The sequence below is a fragment of the Diplotaxodon limnothrissa genome, linkage group LG15 (assembly GCF_057381915.1).
Source record: "Diplotaxodon limnothrissa isolate DT_005_m linkage group LG15, D_limnothrissa_male_GT1.1, whole genome shotgun sequence".
NCBI lineage: Eukaryota > Metazoa > Chordata > Actinopteri > Cichliformes > Cichlidae > Diplotaxodon > Diplotaxodon limnothrissa.
This window is the reverse complement of record NC_140610.1, coordinates 4,975,135-5,000,846: the sequence shown is the minus strand read 5'-3', so window position 1 is coordinate 5,000,846 and position 25,712 is coordinate 4,975,135. Positions and strand designations below refer to the sequence as shown.

Sequence of the window (25,712 nt, the reverse complement as noted above, 5' to 3'; positions counted from 1 at the left end):
GTCTGTAACGTTCACTCAATATCACAGCCAGGCAATATTCTGGTGGTGGTAGGTTTGTTTAATCGCATTACCATGAGGACCATCAGATTGATTCGCGCTCATGTTTGCTCAGAGTTTTCTGCACGCATCAGGCATGATGTGCTCACGCCGCGAGGAGCAGGGCAATATCATACAAGTGTGACTGTTTACTCTGGATAGAAGCAGTCTTTAATTCAATGAGAGCCCTGAAAGGAGCTTGTGGTTTTATTACACCAACAAGACCTCTTTTCTTTGAGCAAAAAGCTTGTAGGAGTGAAATGTTAATAAGCCTGTGTCCACTTTTACATTTCCTTAACAATCAGTGATACGGAGGGGGCAGTGTTTACTAAGGAACCATGCTACCACAAAAAAAGAGTGAGATGTGGTGTGCTTGTTCTAGCTTGTGTATAAAATGTGTAAGATCTCTGATTTCACAGGCTATCGCACCTTAGCGTGTCCAAGTGCAGCTCTGCACAAAGACTGGCATGCAGGGGGCAAGCTGAGCAAGGAGAATCAACGGCTGATGAAAGAGTGAGTAAAGGAGTGAATGGAAAACTGAATGGTGCAACCTGCCGCTAATCACAAGTGAAATTCCCTTTTTACTCATTTCAATTGATCCACATTTGGATTCCTCTTTGCTCAATGAGTGAGTGCTAACTGAGGCTTCTGCTGCCTCACCGCCTGCGTGCGTGACTTCATGTGTGTGTGCCTGTGTTTGACTAGGCTTGTTTGACTTTTTAAGTAAGTAGTGTCAATGTGTCTGTCGCCGCATGAGTGTTTAAGTTTGTTTTTTTTAAACCCACTTAGTCCTCTTAGCCTGAAGAATTGCTAACAGGAAAGTACTGTTTAAAAGACCCTTTAGAAGACACTGTTATCTCACAGGTTAACTCACTTTAGAGTATCCAGACTGTGTTGGATAAACTGTGCATTCAAAAGAAAAAAAAAGAAGAAGAAAAAAAAAAAGCTCTTCCTCCTTTCTTTAATAACATACAGAGAAATAACCAACAAATGGCCTCTCTTTAAGGCATTACAGGCTTCATACATACTTCATTAAACATAAGTGGATTGCACATTTTAAATAAACCACATATGGATTTCTTGAAAATGAAGAGGTTTGTTTTCGTCCCCTGACTCATCATTAAAGTCGAGAACTGTTGCACGCTGCCACTAAATTACAGCCACAGATACAGGATGCTCTCGAATAAGATCTAGAACTGACACACGGCTCCTGTGGTACAAGCAATCAGTGGACTGTGTTTGAGACCAAGGTAGCTCAGTGATAACAGTGTTATCACAATGAACTGTGGAGAAACTATACAGTGGCTTTCAGTGTGTGTACTAAAATACTGAGTGTAGTTCTCCTGTCAACCACAACCAGTTGCAGCAGGGGCTGGCCCCTCCTGAGTCGGATCTGGTGGAGACTTCTTTCTGTTAAAAGGGAGTTTTTCCTTCCCACTGTTGCAAAGTGTTTGATCATAGGGGGTTGTTTGGTCATTAGAGTTTTCTCTTCATTATTCTCTTGAGCTTACAATATAAACACTTTGAAGCAATTTTTGTTGTCATTTGGTACTATATAAATGAAACTAAACTGGATGTGATAGTGAAAACTGATGTCAATTTTAGGAAATTTAGGGTCATAAACACTGACTGTGGTAATAACTAGTAACATAGACTTATTGTTACTAGTAACATACATTTATTGTTACTAGGCTGAGAAAAACATTGATGCCTCTGGTATATTTTCAATACATTCTGGTAGGGCTGTTCGATATAACGATATATATCGGGTGACAATATAAAAACATCTATCGTTTCATTTTACGCTATCGTTTGTTTCGTAGTGTGGCAAAATATAATGTTTACGGCAATATTTTTTCATCGTTTGATGGTCATTGTAGTGGTTATATTCATTTGTTAAAGTTCTCTCTTTCTCTTATATTTAATATGACCACGCTATGGATGGACAAGCGACTGTTTTTACGCGTTGCTGTTAGCAACCACGACGGTAAAACAATGGCGTGGCTCCGCCGTCTGCTTGTTTGTTTTGCATATTAACCTTTCACAATAAAGCTCAAGATCCTGTTGAGACTTTTCAAAATAAACTAAATCCCGTGAAAGAGTATGCAGTGTTTACTAGGGGTGCAACGATACACAAAATTCACAGTTCGGTTCGGTTCGATACTTTGGTGTCACGGTTTGATATTTTTCGATACAATCTGATCGAGAAATCACTCATCTTTGGAAAAGAGAGTTTATTACAGAGAAATGGCTCTTTCCAAAATAAAAGCTATACTATACGCTTCTTCTGGGGTATACTCTCAGCAGCATATTAAACATATCAGGTCCCCATAAGGAGAATCATGTGCTAACGGCTGTCTAAATGACTCCTGTAAAGTTTGTAGCATGCGTGCTTGTTGTTTTTGTCTGCTTCCACTTGTCTTTGCACTAGGATGATGTCGGTGTAAATGTGCAGTCATATTCATTGTGTTCCCACTAGTGCTGTCAGCGTTAATCTGAAATTATGTTAACGCCACAACACGGCAAATCTCTGTTAACGAGCTACCGCGGATCCATGTGGATTGAGCATTGCGTGGCACATCTGACATACTGTTTTACTTTTGTCCATGACGCGTTTACCTTCAGGGTCATACGTCACATGAAAACCAAAATAGTTCCAAAGGCCAGATCTGAATGAGGGTGGGGGAGGTTCAATTTGCCATGTTGCAACGAGCTTAGCTTCTGTCTTGCTAGCTTGTGCTGCGCTCAGTGGATCTGCGCTCGACAGTGCAGCCTAGGCGGAGTAGTCGAACGCAGATCCACTGAGCTCTCAACACAGACAGCATCGTCAGAAGAAAAGTTGATCAAATAAATTAAAAATTTTGTATTGTTCAATACATATGCGTACCGAACCGAAAGCACTGTATACGAGTATCGTTGCACCCCTAGTGTTTACAGATTAGAAGCAAAAAAAGAGGCGTTAGGTGCTAAAAAATAAACCTTAGACTCAAACGTTAGAACAGGCTTTTCCCTGCAGCACGCTGTGTAATACATATTCACACAGAAAACGGCGTCTGTTACAACTTATGTCTAAAAATGTATCGTTTCATGCATCGGCTAAAAGTCATAACTCCAGGTACAGGACGCCCAGCTGAAAACACTTCATGCAAGTCGAGCTGCCCGAGATTGACGGAATTTACAGAAAATTTTAATTTTTTGTGATTTATATCGTTATCGGGATGATAGAAGTCTTATATCGGGATATGAGATTTTGGTCATACAGCCCTACATTCTGGCATTCTATAATAAGTATAATATGCCCGTCATTATCATTTTAGTACTGTTCTGTGAGTTACACTTTGATTCCCACTCCTAGTTGTTTTTCTCTAAATCCAATGTGAGCCCAACCTTTCTAAAAAAAACAAAAACAAAAAACCCCCCCCCAAAAAAACAAAAACAAACAAACACAAACTGGTGGGGGCCACTGAGACTGCACACAAACGCGAGAATAAATGAACTCTCCAATGTCAAATTCCTGATATAGGGTTCTCTTGGGCAGTGCATATAAAAAACTGTAATCAACATTTGTTTCTCTGGGACTGTAGCTAAAGAAGTATTATACTGTTGAAGGGAAGAATGTATTTTCCACACCAAATGACCCTCTTCTACCCATCTTCTTTGCCTTTTATAGTTGAGGATCACCCTGCTCACTCATGCTTCTCAGTCCCTGGTTACATAATCAAACTTCAGCCTGTGATGGAAACTGGCTGACTTTCAGTCACACACACTCACTACAACGCCCAACTGTGGTGCTACAGAGCACATGCACACACACACAGACACACACACATAATAACCACCACACTTTCCCACAACAAATACAAGCAGTAGGATCTCCCTCACTTTCAATGAGTAACTTCACTTTCCAGCGTTGTTCCATACTCAAAGCAGACTGATAAAGTTCTATATATAGCCATCATATTAACTCTCTTCCAAACTGAGTTACATGAAAAATGAACACACATCCTACTAGACTTAGCATCCACCTCGTAAATGGCAGCCCAAAGCCTTTGCCAAAGTGTGGATATCAGTATGTTTATGTGTGTGTGACAAAAAGAGTGCTAGAGTCTGTTGACCTCAGGGCCCATGACTACCCTCATTGAAGGAACACTGAGGCCTCTCAAAGGGAAATAAAGACAAGCAGGAGGGAGGGAAGGAAGGAATTGAGAGAAGGGCGAGGGTTGTCCCCGGGGTTATCAAGAATCTTTATCGCAGACATTTAAAGTACTGTTTGTTTGTCTGTGTGTGCATGTATGTGTGTTTGTGTGTCAGGGAGTCCCCTGAATGTGGTGAGGTCAAGGGGCCTGGCTGACACATTAGCACACTTAATCAAACCTTAAGACTGACACACGTGTCACTGGTCAAAGATTCTCTTGCCATCTGAAGACAGAAATTTAATAAGGAAGTTAACAGAAGCAGACAAATTACAAAAGACTTTCACATTACTTTGACGATCCATATTTCGGTGATGTTTTCAAGAAGCTCTGCAAAGGAAAAGTGCTAAGGTGAAAATAGAGTCCAAAAATATAACTAGAAATCCTCACTCTGTCTTTGCAGAGTGATGAATATGTGAAGCTGAAGCCCCCAAATGGAATATGGAAAAGACCATCTTTCAAGAGGTGATGCTGAGGAGATGGTATCCGTGTCGGGTTAATAATAGAAATATGACCGGAACACTGGCATTAAAGAGAGAAGACTGTGCATTTAATTTTAAAAAGGCATTAATGTAGAAGCATAGACAAAATATTTAACATGTAATTAAAATGCCATAGTTCTAATGACTACCTTTCATGCAATGTGCTGCTGGAAGTAACACTCAGAATGCTTTTGTCTCAACACAAGCATCAGGTTCACATTAATATAGAGCAGTGTCAGCCACTAATTGAATTAGTTATCGCTGAGGAGGATGATATGCATATTCTAATACAACTAGAGGCATTTGGGGACACAATCAGAATCAAACTCACAGCTTAGTCTTATCTTGGCGTAAATGGATTGCTGTATCACTCTGAGGTGATGGAGGTAGGAGCCTGTTAATTTGGGGATGAATGTTAGGTAACTGGCCTTTGCAGAGTGAAAATACCATATTATTCCAAAAATGACTGTTACGTCACAAAGTCACTGCTCAACTGTGCTGCATGTGTGTGTCTGCGCATGCACGTGTGTGTGTGTGACGGTCTCGTTTAGACCGGATTAGGAGGTCAGAGGTTCGCTCTGCCCTGTTACACACAGAATGCAGAGGGCCCTTCAAGACCAGGTTTCCCCAAATATGGTCAGGATTACTGAGGATACACATGCGTAGATAATATTCTGGGTGAACTACTAGAAGTGCTTGAGTGGCATCTGAATTTTATTTGAAAAAGATTTCCTTGTGCTCAGATAAACTCAAGCATCTTGGATTCATGATAAACATTGAAACCAGTTTGTGGTGCTCCTGCAAAAACAACACCCTGCTGAGTTAGAGACCTTAACAGGATTAAAATGCTCCAAATTAAAGGATGCTCAAAAGAACAAATTTAATTTGGGAAGTGCCCTGTCACATCTGTTTGCCAAAGATGCACACCCTCCACCCACTGCCCTTACTCTGCTCCATCTTACAGGACAGAAAAATTAAGGATAACCAAGAGAGAACATGTGCAACGAAGAGAAGCTTTGAAGACTTGAGACGGCAAGAACTGGATAGAGAGGGGGGGGGGAGGGGGGGAGTGGGTTGCTCACAAATATGGGACTTCTCCTATTGCCCAAATATGTACCTATTAAAAGAGAATTTGTGCCCCGCTGAGCTGCCGAGGAGGCAGCCAGGAGAAAGGAGCAGTGGAAATAGAACATGTCCATATAGAGAGGGGAGCTGAGGAGAGAGGCAGCACGAAGGGCAGGGGTTAAATGCTTCCCCAGAATTTGACCTTTCCACTGGCGTGAACTCAGTGAAAAAAAGCCCCCCCAAGTCCCTCCTGACTGACAGCCCAAGGGCCTACTGTGAGCATGATTGAGCAGAGACAGCTAAACTATTTCCCAAGAAAGCCCAGCTTCTAAATCAGCTCAATATGCAAGAATGATGTTTACAAATGTGTGAAAGCTCTAATGATGAGAGACTGAGACTTCTGCATGAACCTTGAAAACATGCAGCATTACGGTGTGTTCACACCGAACGCGATGGACGCGAATAAAACGCCCCAAACGCCCCTAATTTGACGCGTGTACATTCGCGTCTCAACGCGTGTCCAAGAAAAATCCATCGCGCGTCAAAATATGATATTTTGACGCGCGTGAACCGGAAATGTGGGAGGAATGTGGGAGGGAGTTGTGCCAGACCGGTATCTTTGCAAGATGGCAGCTATCGAGCTAGCGCTTGAAGAGAGAGTCTCCCTTCTCTATGTACTGTGGAGAGCAGAGCAGCAGCGTAAAAGACGTCCTCGCCGTACCTGGGTCCATCAGGTCCTCCAGAGGCATGAGCAGTTTGGTGAGTTTCACCACTTGCTCCAGGAGCTGCGCCTGGATGACGGCCGATTCCAGTTTGAGGACCTGCTTTCCCTCGTCGGTCCCAGCATTGCCCGCCTAGACACCAACTACAGACGCTCAATCCCACCTGCAGAGCGCCTGTCCGTCTGCCTGAGGTTAGTAAAACTATTTAATACGGTAGTCCTTTATTGATATCTGTGCTAATATGCTAATCCATCCAGTTATACACTGCTAACATGGATGTGCTATGCTAACAGTGAATGCTGTCGGTGTTTACTGAAAGCAAACTGTGGTACAGAGACGACTCTTTATAATATTTCTAGTGATACTCAGAAGGTCTCATCAAGTCCCGATTTAATTCGATTTATGCTGTTATCAGTGTTTGAATGATAGCATGGCTGTGGTGTCACATCAATGTATGCGCTCGGTGTTTGCTGATATCAAACTGTAGCATTAGGACCACTGAGTTAACCTTTGTAGTGATACTCACTCCTTTTTATTTAGACCTGGTTTAATTCTGGGATAGTTGAATATTTGTATATAATCCCTGCAGCTGTCAGACTCTATAGCAGGGGTCACAGCCTTTATTAAAACAGAGTTAGATAAAACTGTGAACAGTTTGGTTCATCTCTAGTTACATGGTTCTATCTTGATAAGCTGTCTTATCACAGATTAATTTTTCAAAAATATTAATGATTTAAGCAAGGAAAGGGCTACATGTCAACATACAACTCTTTATTTCTATTAATGTCTCACTTCATTCCTACCTGATTGACATGTTTAGGAATTATGAGTGATTGGCTCACTGTAGTTGTGAAAGTTGCTACCAATCAAATTATGATATGTTAAAGTTAAAACAAAACACAACTGTTTTAGATATTATCTAATATACATTTTGTAATTATCCTTATAATTACAAAAGGTTTTATGTAAGATTCATGTTTTGTGATTTAAATCTGACATCACAAAAGTATTTTGGAATTTGAATGATGTATTTTGTAACTGCAGTACACATAATACTGATTTTGAACAATTTTGTCCAGGTTCCTTGTCACCGGGGACTCCTTCAGGACCATCGCGTTCAGTTTCAGAGTCGGTGTGTCCACGGTGAGCCAGATCACCCCCCAGGCAGCGACGTCCATCTGGGACTGTCTAGTGGACGACTTCATGGCTGTGCCTTCACCTGGAGACTGGCGCTCCATCACAGAGGGATTCCAGGAGCGCTGGAACTTTCCTCTGTGCTGTGCAGCTCTGGATGGGAAGCACATCCAGACAAAGGCACCCCATATATCATATAGGAGACACACACATTGATATACACTAAATATTCATTTCATTTCTTTTTTGTGGTGCCCAAATTGATGCACCTGCTTGATTTTGTTTAAACAATTATTGCACACTTTCTGTAAATCCAGTAAACTTCTTTTCACTTCTCAAATATCACTGTGTGTGTCTCCTGTATGATATTTAACTGACATTTTTTATTGTAACAACCAACAATTTATACAGGAAAATAATGTCTATTAACAAGGTTGCCCAAACTTCTGCATCCCACTGTATCAGTATATTTTGTCATTAGTATAATATGAAATAAATTCTACATGTGTCAAGTCGTGTGCCAACATTTGCTGTGTAGTAGAACTGAGACATTAGTCATTATAAACATTTATTTGAAATAATATTAAAAGTCTCAAACAGAAAAACATTAAACATAAATATATAAAATATAAGAATTTACAGAGAGACAGGAATAAAAAGGACCAGCTGCTCTCCAGAGCAGGAACAAGGCTGAGGAGGAAATGCTCCATTGGAGACTGGTGTGGCCTCTTCAGGGACTCCAGGATGGCCAGCTCCACCGCCGATGGACCGTCCTGGGACCCGTCCCTCATCTGCCTCGGAGCCGTCCTCCTCTGTGGGCCTGTAAAACAGCACAAAACACAAAGAAATGAGAAGGCTGCTACTAGATTTTAATTTCAACATTGAAAAAAAAAAAAACAATAACAGGATATAATCAGATTGGTTGTAGATATTTAGTAAAGGTGATCACAAGGGAATCCCACCGACTAAAAAGGTATCAGTGCTTGCTGTACATATCTGTGGGTGCAGCAGCAGGAGCTCAGGGACTGGGGATGCTCTGCTGCAGAATCAGTTGGTTCTATCAATACAGTATTAAATGTTAACAGGTTCGATATAATAATCGTAGAGTAGACAGTGGTCCCTCATTTATTGCAGGGGTTCTCAGAATAACTAGCCCCTGGTCACAGTTCTCACAATTGATTCTCAAAGTGCAAACCTTTGTAGATTGCAAAACGTAAAAGTATTATTATGCCGCGGTTTGTCTTCATCTGCCCGCCACTTTCGTGCGCCTTTTTCCCTCACGGTGCAGGTGTCTATTTCTGAATGAGGCTCATAGTTATGGGTGTTTTTGTGCTGTTTTTTCTATTGGACGCGATGGTTATCAAAACCAAACGTGATAAATTTGGCAAGCGCAGGAGATTTGTCAATCAGGCTGCAGAATGCAATGCTGTACTGTGCAATAAAAAATCAGCGAAAAAGCAAAGCAGTGACGGATGAACAGCGGGACCACTGTGTGCTGTTTATTAATAAACAATAAAATATATTCCTAAATGATAACATGCATAAAAGCAGAACGGTATTTGTACGTCAGTGGGAAAATAGCGGTGGCTTGCTAGCTTTTGTGCGGCTTCCCCGGGTCAGTGAAAACTTTCAAAAGAGAAATGAATGAACTTACCAGGTTGCCCGATCTCTTCACATATCTTCCTCCAAGCTCGGTCCTTTTTATTCCTGTCTCGGTACTGAAAGCAGCTGGTGTTGTACAGCTCCGAGTTGTTTGCTACCGCATTGATTAGCCTTCCCCTCCATTGAAGTATGAAAGGCTTTGGCTGGATCTGCCCCTTTGACCTAGGTAACAGCCACGTCACCAGGCTCCTGATTGGTTGTCGCGGCGCGATTTGACGCTGGAGTTCAGATTTTTCCAACTCGAGCGGTAGACGCGAAACGCGCGTATGCACAAAATGCAACACAAAAACTCACGCGCGTGGTTTTATTCGCGAGTCAAACGCGCCAGACGCGCTACACTGACGCGCGTTTCACGCGTTTTCGCGACGCAAATCTGCTTCCGAATTTTCGCGGGACCCGCAATCGCGCGTCATCGCGCCTTTCCATTGACTTTACATGTAAACCTGACGCTCTATTCGCGTCCATCGCGTTCGGTGTGAACACACCGTTAGTCTTTCCCTGGCACTGACTGACAGGGGGAGAAAAAGAGAGAGAAAGACGTGAGACAGAAAAAGGAAAACCTGTCTCGACAAACAAACAGCCCACAGATGTTGCTCCTCTCTGACACGACTGGTCTCCCTAGCAACCCTGCTGGCCAGTAATAGCCTCTAGCTTGCCTGGCTGCAGCAGCGTCATGCAGACGCACACACAAATAGGCGCATTTCAGCCTCTGAATGGGATCCCAAAGGGTATTTTTAGAGACATGGGGACTCACTAGCCCACCCAACCCTTCCAGCCCCTGAGGCAATACCAGAGAACACACATCTCTAAACACAGACCATCTACCCCTATCATTAAAAGCCCCAGCCACACACATAAGCACAGTCATAAAAAACAGATCCACAGAGTCCCTCGATTCTAGTAAACAAGCCCTTTAACTGGTGATCGGAGATAACTGGGAATTACAAATTGAAGGCAACTTGTCCTGTCGACGCTTTCTTGGGTACATTGAAAAAGCTCTCCCTGAACTACCCGCTTTATATTACAATAAAAACTAATAATAAAATGTATTTTCATTTTCTGCAGAAATACACTGGAGCTTCTTCTAAACATTACCAGCCTGTTCACTGAGTGTTTTTCTTGAAAAATTCTTATAAGTGAGTGCTGGTATTCATACCAGTCACTTCCCACATTCAGATTCAACAGGTGGTGAATGCAAATTGGATTTTTACTGATTATTACAACAGAAAAAAAAATGTTGCAACACCTGCCTCAGTGGGTGAAAGAAAATTACTCCTTGCTTGTCCTATACTTGCACCATCAGTGCATAACAAAGCTTAGTTTATTCTGCCACCCCAACTGAAGACATATTTTTAATTAAGATAAGATAAGATAACTCTTTATTATCATTGCACAGTCATACATAGTACAATAGTACAATGAAATTGGAAAACTGTCGGCACTACATATAACACAACACGACACGATACGACACATTACAACGCAACACAAACAACACAACACAGTATAATAACTTAGTAATAAAAAAGAAGAATAAGTGTATTTGTATTGCACACTGTTATTATTGCACATTAATTGTTATTGCACCTTGTTATAAATATAAATATTATTATTGTTACTGTTTTTACCGTTGTTACCTCCCCCCCCAAAAAGTCCAGGGAGGTAGCCAGTCAGGTCAGCTATTTGCATTGATCAGGGCTATTGCCCTGTTGTAAAAGCTGTCCTTGAGTCTATTTGTTCGGGACCTCAGCAGCCTGAACCTCCTGCCAAACAGCAGCAGCTTAAACACCCGGTGTCCCGAGTGTGTACAGTCCCATAGGATGCTGCGTGCCCTCTTGAGATAGTGAGTGCTGTACAGGTCCTTCAGGGAGGAAAGAGGATGTCCAATGATTTTTTGGGCCATGTTGATGACCCTCTGGAGAGCTCTTCTGTGTGCTGTGGTGCAGCTGGAGAACCACACACAATGCAATATGTCAGCACACTTTCAATGGAGCAGCGGTAGAAGACGGTCAGCAGCTCCTTCTTCAGGTCCATTTTTCTGAGGATTCTCCGAAAGTGGAGACGCTGTTGGGCCTTCTTTAAAAACCGCAGAGGTGTTAGAGCTCCATTGGAGGTCTGTGTCTATGTGCACACCCAGAAACTTGAAACTGGAGACCCTCTCCACACACTCGCCATTGATGCTGACAGGCAGCAGCTCGGACTTCCTCCTTCTGAAGTCAACTACCCGTTCTTTTGTCTTGGTGGTATTGAGATCCAGGTTGTTATTTACACACCAATCTGACAGCCTCTGAACTTCAGCTCTGTACACTGTCTCATCTCCCCCAGAGATGAGCCCCACCACGGTGGTATCATCTGCAAACTTGATGACTGCGTTGTCTGGGTGGGTACTAACACCGTCATTATCTTTATTTAAAAGACTGTAATTATGTTTTCACCGTAATTAAACATATATCGATGTAATACACTCTAATCTATGCACTTATAATGATTTAAAGCTGTAAGGATAAGATTTCACCCTAAGTTTTAGGGGCATTGAGCAGCCACAGTGCAGCACCCACTCAAGCAACAGAAGGTATAACAATTAACCAGTTGATATTTTGTTAGCACAGCTGGTAACTTCACCTTGCAGGGAAATTGTTCAAATGGACACAAATAGTATAATTGAGTAAAATTGGTATTTGCAAAAAAATACTCTGTTTTATAATTAATTTTTAAAAATTATCTGAAAATGTGGAGCCATTTTCAATATACCCATCAACAAAGGCAAAAATAACTAGAAAAATTTGCATTTCCTGCGAAAATGCTGTGTGGATGCCTTAACGCTGAAGATGTCTGCTGAAAAAAGCTGAAAAAGTTGAAAAAACAAAAAACTCTTTCTCACAAAGAAGAGGTGGAGAGACTGACAATTGTGCTGAAATGAGCAGAAGAGGCTCAGAATTTTGCTGATAAGAGGTGGAAAGGCTGAAGACTTTGCAGAAAAGAGGTGAATCAGAAGAATTTCTGCTGAAAAGAGGTAAAGAAGCAAAAAGATGAGCTGAAAAGAGGTGTAGAAGCAGAAGTGCTTGCTGCAGATGGCTGTATGTGTAATGACACACTGGAGAGTGTCAAGAAAGCAGAGCGCATGCAAGCAGGGAACATGTGTAGCAACTGTCACAGGTAGGATTCGAACTTCTGCCACCGGGTCTCACGGCAGCTGCCCTACCCTCTGAGCCAAACGAGTTCTGGTCACAAGCAAAGATATGATGAGACGGAAAATGTGCACTGTGGAGCAGAAGCTCAAATTAGCAGAAAAGAGGTGAAGAGGAAGAACTTTGTTGTGAAATGAGGTAAAGAAACTGAAATTTGTGCTTAAAACAAGTGAAAAAGCTGAACTCTGAAATCCTGCTAAAACAGCACAAGAGGCTGATATTTTTCAGCTACTCATTGAGCCAAACTGGTTCTCACGTAACTGAAAAAAGGTGGAAAAGCTTCAAATTCTAATGAAAACAGCAGAAGAGGCAGAGATTTGTGCTGATAAGAGGTGAAAATGCTGAACCAATCAGAGGTACTGCTTCTGTCTGCTTCATCAGGCTGTGTACTTGTATGTATTTCTGCCATAGACTGTTAACAAGAATCTGAGGTCCATATTAGAAAAGCTGCTAAAATCATTAAACTTTGCAGAATTGTAATAAATTATCAATATGAATTACCGGTCTGTGATAGTGTATAAATTTGTAGTTAAAAAAAACATGTGGGCCAAAGTGGAATCGAACCCATAACCTTTGGTCTGAAGAGCCGTGTCATTACCAATCGCAGCGCCTCTAAGGGGGTGGGGCGCCTCGAAAAAAAGGGTGATGAGGAGTCAGAATTAGATCGCGGTGAGATGCGAAAAACGCCGTTTTTTGGAGTTACAAAACGTTGTGTAACTCAAAAACTAGGTGGGATAGAAGCATAATTCTTGCACTGGGTGAATCAGCGGACTTTGGTGTACTTTGACTGCGATTTACATAGCTCTTTGTATATCCGTCGCGGAGATATGACGAGAGAAGAAACGGCTTCATTTTTGTAGTTTGAAAAATGAGAGGAGGACATATTTCCACCCCTCAAACATGTTTTTGTGTTGTTATAGCACAAATACTATAACAACGCAGAAATACTATGACTTAGTAGTAATACTATAACATAACAGTTCAATGTTCTTGCACAAATACCACAATATGGCAGAAACACTATGTTTTAGCACAAATACTGTGATTTGGTATAAATACTACGATTTGGCACACATACTATATTCCGCAGATACACTATAACATAACAGATATTCTACGACTTAGTAGTAATACTATAACATAACAGAATTATTAATTGGGCACAAATACCACGATTTGGCAAAAATACTATGATTGGGTACAAATACTATGATTTGGCAATAATACTGCATTTTAACACAACTACTGAGATTTGATTGAAATACTATGATTTAGAAGAAATACTATTACTCCATACAAATACGATGCTTTGGGACAAATACTATGTTTTGGTTCCAATACTATGATGTGCAACAAATACTATGATTTGGCACAAGTACTATGATTTAGTACAAATACTATGATTTGGCAGAAATACTATGCCTTAGTAGTAATACTATAACATAAGAGATATACTATGGTTTTGCAGACATACTATGTTTTTGCACAAATACCATGATTTGGCACAAATGCTATGATTTAGCAGAAATACTATGATTGGGTACAAATACTATGATTTGGCAATAATACTGCGTTTTAACAACAACTACTGAGATTTGATTGAAATACTATGATTTAGAAAAAATACTATGACTCCATACAAATACGATGCTTTGGCACAAATACTATGATTTGGCACAAGTACTATCATTTAGTACAAATACTATGATTGGGCAGAAGTACTATGTTTCAGTACAAATACTATGATTTAGCAGAAATACTATGTTTTAACATAAATACTATCTTTTGGCAGAAATTCCTGCTAAAAAGGACTATTTCTGCTTTTTAGCAGAAATACTGTAATTTGGCATAAATACTATAATTTGGGATAAATACTATGATTTGGCACATATAATATATTCAGCACATATATTATAAAATAACAGAAATATTATGATTTGGCCTCAAAACCATAATTTTGCACAAATACCATGATTTTTGCAAAAATACTATGAATTAGCAGAAATACTATGATTTAGCAGAAGTACTAAGATGTAGTAGAAGTACTTTGCTTTAGCAGAAATACTATGATTGAGGAGTAATACTTAAACATAGGAGAAATACTGATACACAGACACACATACACAGACAGTAAAGGGAACAGGAGCTGTTGAGAGTCTGGGCTTGGTATATGTAGGTCAGTTAAATTAGCTGCACCTGCTGTAGTCAGCCCTTACACACACAGACACAGAGAGAGGTGTGAGTTTTCTTCAGTGTATTTCTGACATTCAGGATTCCCCTCGAACAAATGGCCATAATTTCCTAACCGTAGAGGCTAGAACGGTCATTCAGACATCGTTTTGTTCAGAAGAGATGGGGGAATCTTCAGGTCTTCATAATTCAGAGATAAAATATAAATTATTAAAGATATATGACTTGTAATACATTGTAACTGAGTAGAGGCGAAGCAAAAACTGCCTTGACTTGCTCTCAAACAACCTTTGGTTACTCTAAATCTATATGGAGCATCAAAATCATTCTTTCACCGTAAGAAACAGCAGGCTTTGGTGAACAGTCATGGAAATTTTCAGGGCTCTGTGGAAATCCATCAAAAAGATATGATGAGAGAAAAAAGTGCCTCATTTCCAGAGTTTGAAATCTGATGAAATCTGAGCGAGGGACAAATTTCCTTCCCTCAAACAAGTCTAACTCATCTCAGAACGGTAATAGGTGAGAAAATAATTCTTGAATTGTGAGCATCAGGAGTGTCTGAAGATATATCGGGACAAGCCTTATGTCTTAACTTTGCTTCGTTAAGGAGATATGACGATTCGAATATGCCTCTCATTACAGAAATCAAGCGGTGATTTTGAACAAGCTCTCCATTGACTTTCTATGGAGAGTTTTGCGACTTTGTGTTGGTCTGAGGAGATTTGCCAAAATTCTATAAATCCCACAACAATGATAGTGACATTTTCGGAAACCCAGCAAAAATACCTACGTTTTGATGTATAATTTGTGGAAGTTGAGTGAAGATTGAGCAAGTAGCAAGAAGTTGTTCGGACATGAAGAGAAGACTGCAAAACCTTCAGTGGCAGACTGGAAGCCAAGTGCATAGCAACCATAACAACGCATGTATTTTGTGAAAAATCACAATTTTGCAACTGAAAACTTTAAGAGGCATAAAGGTAAAACGGTAAAAGATTTGAAAAAGCTGAATCATACCTGAATAGCCCAATAATTTGAGAACATTTTAAAGTTTGAATGGTTGTTCTACGTGAAAATATGAGGAAGTAGTTAAGTTTCAGAAACAAGCAAATTTTAGCAGAATTGCAGAAGTTTCCCATTCATTTCAATGGGACAAATTAAGCTTAATGTTTTAAAAAGTATAATAGTGAAAAATACCAAAAGACATAGCAGGAATTAGCAGAAATAGCAGAATATTTTAAAATTTGAACGGTGAAAATCGGCTGAAAATTGTGGAAGTAGTTAAGTGCCAAAAAGTGTACGGAAGTCCCAAGAGGAACTCAATAGTGTGGATGCTTAAAGCATCCACACAATAAAGGATAAAGAATAAAGAGAAACAGGATCTCAATAGTGTTCTATTGAGTGGATGCCTTGAGGGCATCCACACAATAATAATTCAGATAAACTAAACTTGTCCTTTTTTATGTTAGTCAAAGATGTATAATTTTTAAACTATGTGGAAGTCAACATTGTAACTCTGGAGTTTCTTTTTTTAAGTGGGTCTGGGGCATGGTAGTACAAGTAATGGTCAGTGGTTCAACCCTGAGCTGAAATGTTCTTAGGCAAGATACTGAACTCCAGATACCCCCTGATGCATTCAGTGGGTTTTCATTTGTGCAAAACAAAAAAAACAAAAAAAAGTGTCTGTGGGTGCAGTGTTAGATGTGCTTGGGGTGTTAGGTGAGAGCAAAAAATAGTATTGTTAGATTATTTATACAGGTTGGCCAATACAATAAATAGCAGTTAGTCAATGGAGCAAAACGGTTCTAGGTCTAAACTTGTCCAAAGACACGTTTGTCAGGTTAACTGGTGATTCTAAAGTGACTGCTGGTGTATGGTAACAGTAAATTACTGTCTCACTGTGTTAGCCTGTGAAAAATATTGATGACAGGATCTGACAGCGTGAGAGAGATGAGCTAACGGTAAAGGAGCTAAATGAAATTCATCAAACGACTATAAATGATCACAGGATGAATGTTAAACATCCGAGTCCGAGTTTTACTTGAAACAAAGAAGCTCTGAAGATGTTTTAAGTTATAAATTTCACTCACTTCTAGTCAAAAGGATTAAAAAGAGTAAAACCTCTGAAATGTATCCAGTGGTTGAAATGATGTTTTCCTGGATGGAAATGATGGTAAACTGGAAATTTCAAAAGTTGGATTTTTCACAATAATGCCTAGACAAAGACAAAAAAAGCAAATGTTGGTGTTTTTATCCACTTTTGAAAGATTGTTTCAGTTTGCTGCTGCACTGTGTTGTTTTTTCTTTGGTGTACACGCCAAATACAAAATTACCAAGTGTATGTCTCTTTGATCTGTGACACTTTAAAATCTGTTAAACTTTTTAGCAGAACTGTGTGAAATATCACTTAATAACTTGATGTTTTTCCCTATTCCGGCACATAATTTCCTCACGTTTCATTGACTGAGTCATTATTCACACAGATTTCTGGCTCAGTTAACTCACAACATTAAGTCTTGTCTGTTAGGCTAATCCTGCACTGTCTAACACACTTTGCTGAATTGAAAAGACAAATGACTACTAACTGTACTCAACATAAGTATGTATACTGTATACCTACCATGCTGTCATGTGCCATAAATATGTACATTCTTTACAGAAATGATGCTCTGTTTTGCAAAGGTTAAACCAATTTGTAGTTCAAGCTAGCAAGGGAACTGATGATTACATAAAGGAATGAAAAACACTGAAAGCCTCTGTATTGTATATGTGGGAGGTGAATCTGAGAGTACTTACCAGGTGACAGACAGGGAGACAGAAAACTGAGGGGAGGGGAAACACTGGAAGATAGCAGTGGACCACTCTAGAAAGAGAGGGGGAAAAGCAAACGGGAGGGGGAGAGAAAAGAAATTTAGTCCAATTTGCAGATACGTGCTAACTTCATTATTCAGCTTCCTCTCATACACTTATAGTCATATTACAGATGATTGTGATGCCTTTAGGAAAGACACTGACAAAAGACAAAAAAAAAAAAAAAGATGTACACGAGCATGTTCCTGTTCACACATACACAACGCACACACTGGGGTGTAATCACCAGCTCCCCAGTAATGTTCCTCATCCTATTTGGCAAGTGCAGAATTTTAATCATTCCTCTGGCTTCTGCTAAATAAACTTTTAATGGAAGGCGCTTCCCGTAAGAAAGGCTGCCTCTGTCAGAGAGATTGGTGGAAATGAGCTGGCAAATTAGACAAACGGCACCACCTCCACATCTGCTCTGCAGCAGCTTCTGAGAGGCAGGTATGTCAGTGAAAATAAAACAGAGTCTGCTAAAAGCTTAAAACGTAAATGTAAAACACAGATTGGGTCAAAAGGTGCAGACAGAGAGGCAACGCGGATGAGTGAAACAAGAACCAAACTATAGATGGAAAGGAGAAGATAATCCCCCTTTTGGCAAGGCATCTGGTACCTCAGGCCTGAAGACAAGAAAAATTCCTCATCATTTCCTGTACTTAGGAGTGACCGTGATTCTGCTTGTGTCTCTCACATCACCATCACATTGCTAGAACAGGAACAGGCCAGTAATGGTTTCTTTATACAATCACTTTGCAAGATAAACTTTGCCAGATAAGTGTAGACAGCAGAAGCTAGATTTCAACAAGTAAAGTGAGGGAAAGTTGCTGCTCTTAAGGTTGTATTTCCATCTGGGATTATGATTGCTTGTTAATGTGGAGATTTTTGAAAGCCCAATAAGAAATATATTTTGTGACAGGTTCCTCTCGTGAGTTCCAGCTTTAAACATACTGCAGTTGTTGTCCAAATTAATTAGAGAAACTAACACAATGTCAATATATGGACTGTTTTTATATTTGGATACAGGTCCTTTGCAGTCAATGACTGCCTGAAGTCTAGAACCAGTAGACATGTCAAAATGCTGCATTTCCTCCTTTAAGATTATGAGGCTTTACGGCAGCCACCCTCAGTTGCTGCTTGTCTGCTTTCAGTTTGCATACAATAACTGAAAAGATGCTGAGCCAAGACGAGGTGACTGGCATGGCCACTGAAGAATATTTTATTTATTTAAACTCTTGAGCAGTATGCTTTGGGTCATTATCTATCTATCTGTGAAGCGCTGTCTGATTAATTTTGCAGCATTTGGCTGAATCTGAGGAGAGAGTGTAGCAAGTGTAGTACAATCCATCCTGGTGCTTCTCTCAGAAGTCACATCATCAATAAACACTAGTGACTTAATGCCACTGGCAGTTATACATATCCATGCCAGTTAATCTTGGTTTCATCTGTCCAAACCGTGCCGTATAATCCGACCTTCCTGTTTTCAAGTATAACCAGTGGTTTGAACCTTATGAACCTGCTGTATTTACATTGTACATGCTTTGTATTTACATAAAGGTATCTCTTGATTGTAGACTTTGACAGGGATACGCCTACATCCTTGAAAGTGTTGACTTGGTTAGATGTTGTAAAGTTGTTTCTCTCAACAATGAAACTGTCGTCACACACTCGAGTTGTCTTCTGTGGTTTTTCAGGTCTTTTGGTGCTGCTGAGCTGCTCGGTGCGTTCATTCTTTTTGCACCACACCTAATGTTTTTGCGACTTCTCCCATAGGTTTGCTTGTTTGGTTTGCACTGACGTCTCTCAGCACCCTGTTTTTAACATTATAGTAAAAAACTATAACTTCAGATATTATGCCCGCATCATTTGTCATGAAATAATGAGGGAACAGGCTTGACTTGGCCACGAAACTGCTCGTCAATCCAACTTCTGATTAATTCCTAACTTGTTAATTAAAAATGTTTGTAAACAAAAACAAACAAAAAAAAATGACCAAAAAAAAACAACATTAAAGCTGAAATGCTGCACTTGAGTCAAGTACTTGGAAGTACAAGTGCAAAAATTGTGTTTTGTGCAACTAATTATTGACCTCACTCTACATATATACAACATTTTTACTACCAAAAAAAATCACCTCCAAAAAATCCCAGCATCAGTTGGGCCTTGCAAAAAAGCAGGCCCATGTAATGAAGTTAATACAGAGCTTGGTATTGATCTGGCACCATCTATTTTGAGTCATCTGCCTCCGATCCCTCTCTCCCCCTCTTCATGTAGATAAGCTGCAACTGTGGGAGAGGCCTATGTAGATCAAATATTCCACATGTCAAGTGGACTCACTGGACAAGAGCTGTTCACAGGCCTCTTCAGCCAGGGTAGAGCATCAGCAGATACACTGTGTATCAAAAAAGCCATGACACATGTACAGACACCAATATTCATGTTCTGCTAAGTAATTTAGTAAGAGCCCTATAAAGAGAACAGGTTAACAATACTTGGGTCCTGCTTTTTCACCAGGCCTCTTTTATCCATCGACGTAAGAATGAATCGACATAGGAAACCTGTAAAATACTACTGCTGCTGTTACTAGGGATAATAATAAGTAGAAGAAAATAAGTGATGATGCTGCTAAGTGGACACAGATATTTTACACTTTAGCAGACAAAGCTAACAAACTGGAACTCAATTGTGCTACCATGGAAACTCCAACCAGCAGCACAGCTAAAAGAGTTCAGTCATGAATACACAATATCAAACAAAAAAAATAGATGTTTCTTGCTACATCTCTTCTTTCTGTGCATCTGTGCGGACACACACATGCACACACGAGTATATTTTTAGTAGGTGCTATTCTAAGTAACATCCAGCCATGCGGTAATCATTCCTTTGATTAAAGCAACAGGTAAGAAGCTGCTAATCTCTCCCCTGCCTGTCACAGGATTTAAATGGTATAAACAGTAACAGCTGTGCCGACCATCACTCAACAAATGACGGCTTTACAGGGGAAGCACACAGGGGTGCTGATTAAAACAACAACACTGCCAACCGCACACACTCCCGCAGGTATCACAGGATGGGATCTGGCCGGGGAAATGACATTATCCGTGTTACCTGAAATAGCCTAATCTGAAAATAATACGCCATTATCTACACATACAAGCTTACACCAAAATGCCTCACATAAACTGGTCTGGAGGTGAAGAGAATGACAGTTCAAGTACTAACGACATATGTCCCCGCCTCAGGAAATCGACCCAACCCAAAGGCTGACGCGCAGCTCTCTGTGGGACACGCTGTTGACGGCTTTGCTGCCATGAGCAGCACCTGTCAGGGCACTGAGATGATAATTCTCATTTGGCCCCCGATTGCAACTATGTTGAGAGTGACTCTGAAGGGACATTAAATAACATCAGCTCTCAAAACGACCAAAGGAGGACTCCGAGAAATCCCTCCCCCCGTGTTTGTGTGCAGCTGTGTCATGCAGGATAGTTTGTTTTCTCAGAGGACTAAAGTAGGAAAACCAGACTGAAGACTGGGGGATAGAAAGCTTGACAAACATTAACACTAAAGTTACACTTCACCTTTCATACATCACCATTTCATTATAATAGCTCACACCAGTCTACTGTCTGTAATGCAGTTTGGAAGGTGCCATCAGGAGCTAGTTGGCTGATATCTCCTACATTTACAAATTTATGCATTTCACAGAATTTTTTTGCAAACAAATCAAAGCATAAAAATTACATTTTTCAGTTTTATGGGGATTATGTCTTTATGTCAATGTAAGGTTTCCAGTTGAGGCTCCTGGAAGTTACTAAATCCCCCGTTTCCAGTTTCTGAAAATAACATGACTTAATGTTACAGACATGAGTCTGCTAGGACTAGAAACTTGTCACCATGGCATTAAGACTTTTGTTGTGTCTAGAATCCCATTTCTCTGGACTTAGACTTTCTATGATGTGCATAAATTTAGCTACATGAAGTACACTAAAAGTATCTAGATGGTGTATTCATAACTATCAAGATGTAGAGTGTGAAATAAACTAAAATACCAACAAACTCCAATGGCTTTATTCTCATGGCACGGTGAGCATGTTTTGGTATGCAGGCCTTCATCTATCAACACACCGAATCTTTTCTATTGGTGTTCCACTAATTGGGGCCTTCCAAAAATGGTGTTCATCCAAACCTAGGGTGAAAGTGGAAAATTCCAACAGTAAAATTCCACCAACAGGAGGAGTCTTCAATAACCTGGACACATCCAGAAGCCCAAAAAGATACCAATAAACATTCATCAAATTCAATCCAAATCATACAAAAAAAAGACCACACAGCTGCACTGACCACAAATAACATAAATGCATCAATAAAGTTTATAACAAAGAAGTAAAGTTATTTTTTTAAGCCAGGATATTTACTAGCCTGTTTTTATAAATCCAATAAAGTTTTTTTTTTTAAGAACTCCTTTGTCTATTACTTCTTGTATTGTATTGTAGGTTGAAGGGTTACTGTTATGAAAGTCCAGGTAGTGAATAGCCACAGGCTAGTTAAATGTTACCGCTGCATGTCACTGCTGCTAGCAGACAAAACAAAACTACCCGTTGAAAGTAACACTCTACCCAAAGAAGTACCTGTTGTACGAATGGAAGTATTCAAATTAAGTAATAATGTTTGTGTCTTATCTTTGGTGGTGACTCTAAACCCCAGAACATAGCTTTTTTCACCTTTTACATGCTCTGCAGCTGCTGAAGGAGTCCACAACAACTTTTAAGTAGGACCTTTATGTATGCAGTACCTATTAAGAATCAGTTTCACTAACTGTGGTTAATTAGCAACATTAGTAACGTTTATGAAAGACGAACATTTAAAAATCAAGATCCGAAATCATGAACCTCTGAACGATTCAGACATGTGGAGCTCTTCTGATTGTTTCTTGCCACAGCAACAAAAACAAAGGGAAAAAACAAACCAAAATACTTCTATATGTTCGTAAACTGTATCCACAATCACTCAATACAAATATTTTGAGTAACATACTTCTATACTGCAAGGAATAGTGATAGTAAAGTTGTGCAGTATACCATTCAGCACCATTTTCATTAACTGCATAAACACCAGCCTAATTTTTTATATGACTAAAATGTACAAATTACAATTATTTAGTGACAAACCTGAAAACATGAGGAAAAATGAAAGAAATGCATCTCTCTGGATACCTCACGTCTTCTTCGATTCAACACCAAGTCACACACATCAAAACACATCAGCAAATATTGACCTTTTTACTTACTTAGCATAATTTAAAAAGAAAATTGAGAGTAAACAACAGTTGTATAACAATGACTCTGTAAGAACTGGTGTTGTTTAACCGGCTTTAAAATCTCAAAACTCCAACACAACTTAATTCGAAGCAACCAAAATGCTGCATCCACTTTAGTGATAGTGCCGGATGACCTCTTCGATGAATGTCCACTCTCTGCAACCTTCGAAAACGGGGACACGGACTAGTATTGTAGCGTGGAAGCGGTTAAAATATAAAGACTTGAACTCAATCCTATCACCATTCATTGGAACTTACGTTCGGTTTCTGCTAACACTGCAGTATAAACAAAATGAGTCATGCCAGGAGCGGTGCTAGAAGCTCTCTCAACTATTTATGAGGTTTTTTTGTTTTTCATCCTTTTTTTTTCTCCCAATAGATTCATGTACTACAATCCATCAGAAAGACCCACGCAGGTATGAATGGAATAAATAACCTGAAACATCACTCTCTTTACTGTCTTCACAGTAGAACGTGGGTGAAATTGAAATAGGAGGTAAAGACAAAGAGGGCGGCATCCTGAGAGCGGTAGAGAACAATGGAGGAAGGGAGAAAGGCAAGCAGACAAAGACAAAGCTGCACAGGCACCAAACCATTTCACATACACTTTGACTTTTCAATTTTATTTTTTCTGTGTGATGCTGTCAGAAGCCAGCTCCCTGAGGGCCAAAGAGTGAGAGGCAGCCAAAGAGAGTAAAATCCTGGCAGAGAGAGAGAGAGAAGGTGAGCGGGAGGATTTTTCTGCTTAGTGAGTCAGAGAATATCGCTCGCTTTGCCTTGGAGAATGATGGACGACTGTCTTTAACAAGGAAAAAATTAGGTCTTGGTCTCTCTGCGCACATCAGACACAAACGGAGAGCACTTCTCCCCTTCCGCCATTGTGCAGGCTAATTAGTAGATTTTATTAGCATGGACCAATGGTAGGAAACCATTCAACCTCAGCTAATAGCTCATAGCTATTACACAGCATAATTTGTGCTGCTATGACATGAAAAACTGTAGGGATTAAGTTTCAGACCAGGAATCTATAACACTGCAGTCATCCATCTGCCCAATGTTATATAATACAGGTTCATTATAAAAATAAATCATTCAAAAATGAAAACAATGTCTCTCCACATGAGTGTTTTTGACATTTTCAAAGAAATCTCTGTTCACCATAAAATGCATGTCCTTCACATGCAGAGGTTATGCTCATGCAGGTGTAAGAAGGCAGCAGAGGACTGGCTGATTAGCTGTAGAGCCACATGATAGAGACAAGTGAATGTGGAGGTTATGCCCAGGTTATTCTATAAAATCATCTCAACAATATAAATTGAGTTTTTGAAGGAGTTTAAAAAGACAAAATGGTTACAGAAGTAAAAAAACAAAAACATTTATGCATTTATTAACAAAGCTTAGGCAATTTTAATCCAAAGACTCTCCTGAATACATAAAAAACATCCAGTCTTGGTGTGCCACCTATGTAATTTTTAATTTTTTACTTTTTTCATCTGTTCAACATAATGGTGCAAAGGACTGGGTGGTTCCTTTGTTCTTATTTTCAAAGTTGTGCCGCTACACTGCTCTCACCAAAGCTGCGTACTTAGTTGGACTTAGTTGCTAAGATATGGTGGATGCTTTGGTCATTAAAATCAGCATAGCTGAGAGTCTCTAGAGTGGCAGCTGATTATTGCTCCTCTGCAAATACAAGTCTGTGTATTCCTGCAGACACACATGCATACAAAGCAGCAATTCACACATAACGTTTGGCAACTGGTATTTGAAAAAGGCTGTACTAGAGCTGGGCGATAGAACGATAACGATATGTATCGCGATATAACTTTTACTCGATAGAGAAATTAAGCTATCGCGATAGACCTCGCCGCTCTTGTCCTCTTAAAAAAAAAAAAAAAAAAAGGTCAGCCAATCCAAATTAAGTAGCGCAGAGCCGAACTAATCGCAGCCGCAGCGTCACGTCGCGTGACTTGTTACGTACAGCACAAGTGCCAAGCCGCACGTGTGTTTGTTTGGGAAGCAGCCAGCAGGTTATGGAGCCAGCGCGTAATGGAGGAAATGAGTGTGCCGACTAGAAAAATCAACCGAGCGTGACCAAAGAAAAAACAGATGATGGTTCCAATGCCGGAGAGATTGTCGAACGGAAGAGCCATAGAAGTTCCGTAGTTTGAAGGTATTTCGGCTATTTCAAGTCTGACAAAAAACAGAGTAGCGTGCACTGTAAATTGTGCCGAAAGCAAGTCTGGAAATACAATAAACTGGTGCATGCGTCACACTGTGCGCCACGTTATTGTTTCGGTGAAATGAATTTCTACAATACTGTTAATTCTACTCTCTGCAGTGTTTAAATGCTTACATATACACACAGTTACTGTCCGTCCACACATACGACTGGGTTCTGCTTCTATGCCCCAGCTTTGTTTACTTTTTCCCACCGAGGCTTCTAGACTTCTGATTGGCCAACATTTCTGCACGGTTAGGAATCTAGCGCCACCTGCTGCTTTGGCATGTTCATAGCAGCGTTTTCCTTAATTTCTGCCTTTATGTGTGGACGGGATTATTTTTTAAAACGAAAACGGAAAATCTCCGTTTTCAAAAATACCCGTGTACATGTGGACGTAGCCTCAGTCTCTGACTGGAAGCGCTAATTCGTCATTCGGCTTTTGTCAGACTAAAGTAACTGTTAAAACTGTTTGAAAAGCTCAGCTATACAACAAGGAGAGATTGAGAATTTCCTTTTAGTTCTCAGTTTATTTGATATTGACAAAAGTTAGTCAGTTTTGTCTGTTCTTCTTTAAAACAAACTAAGATTTATTTTTAGAATTAATATTTTGTTTCTAAGTGGAATTGACAATTTAGTCTGTTTCATTTGTTCT

General features: G+C 40.0%; 1 protein-coding gene across 1 annotated transcript in view; it reads right to left on the bottom strand.

Moving 5' to 3' along the window:
• Positions 1-25,712, bottom strand: part of plcb4b (phospholipase C, beta 4b) — an 81,990-nt gene that overhangs the window by 41,597 nt on the left and 14,681 nt on the right. Inside the window, exon 3 of the mRNA XM_085371982.1 lies at positions 17,466-17,532. The gene's annotated coding sequence lies outside the window, so the exon portion shown is untranslated. The remainder of the gene's footprint in view (positions 1-17,465; positions 17,533-25,712) is intronic.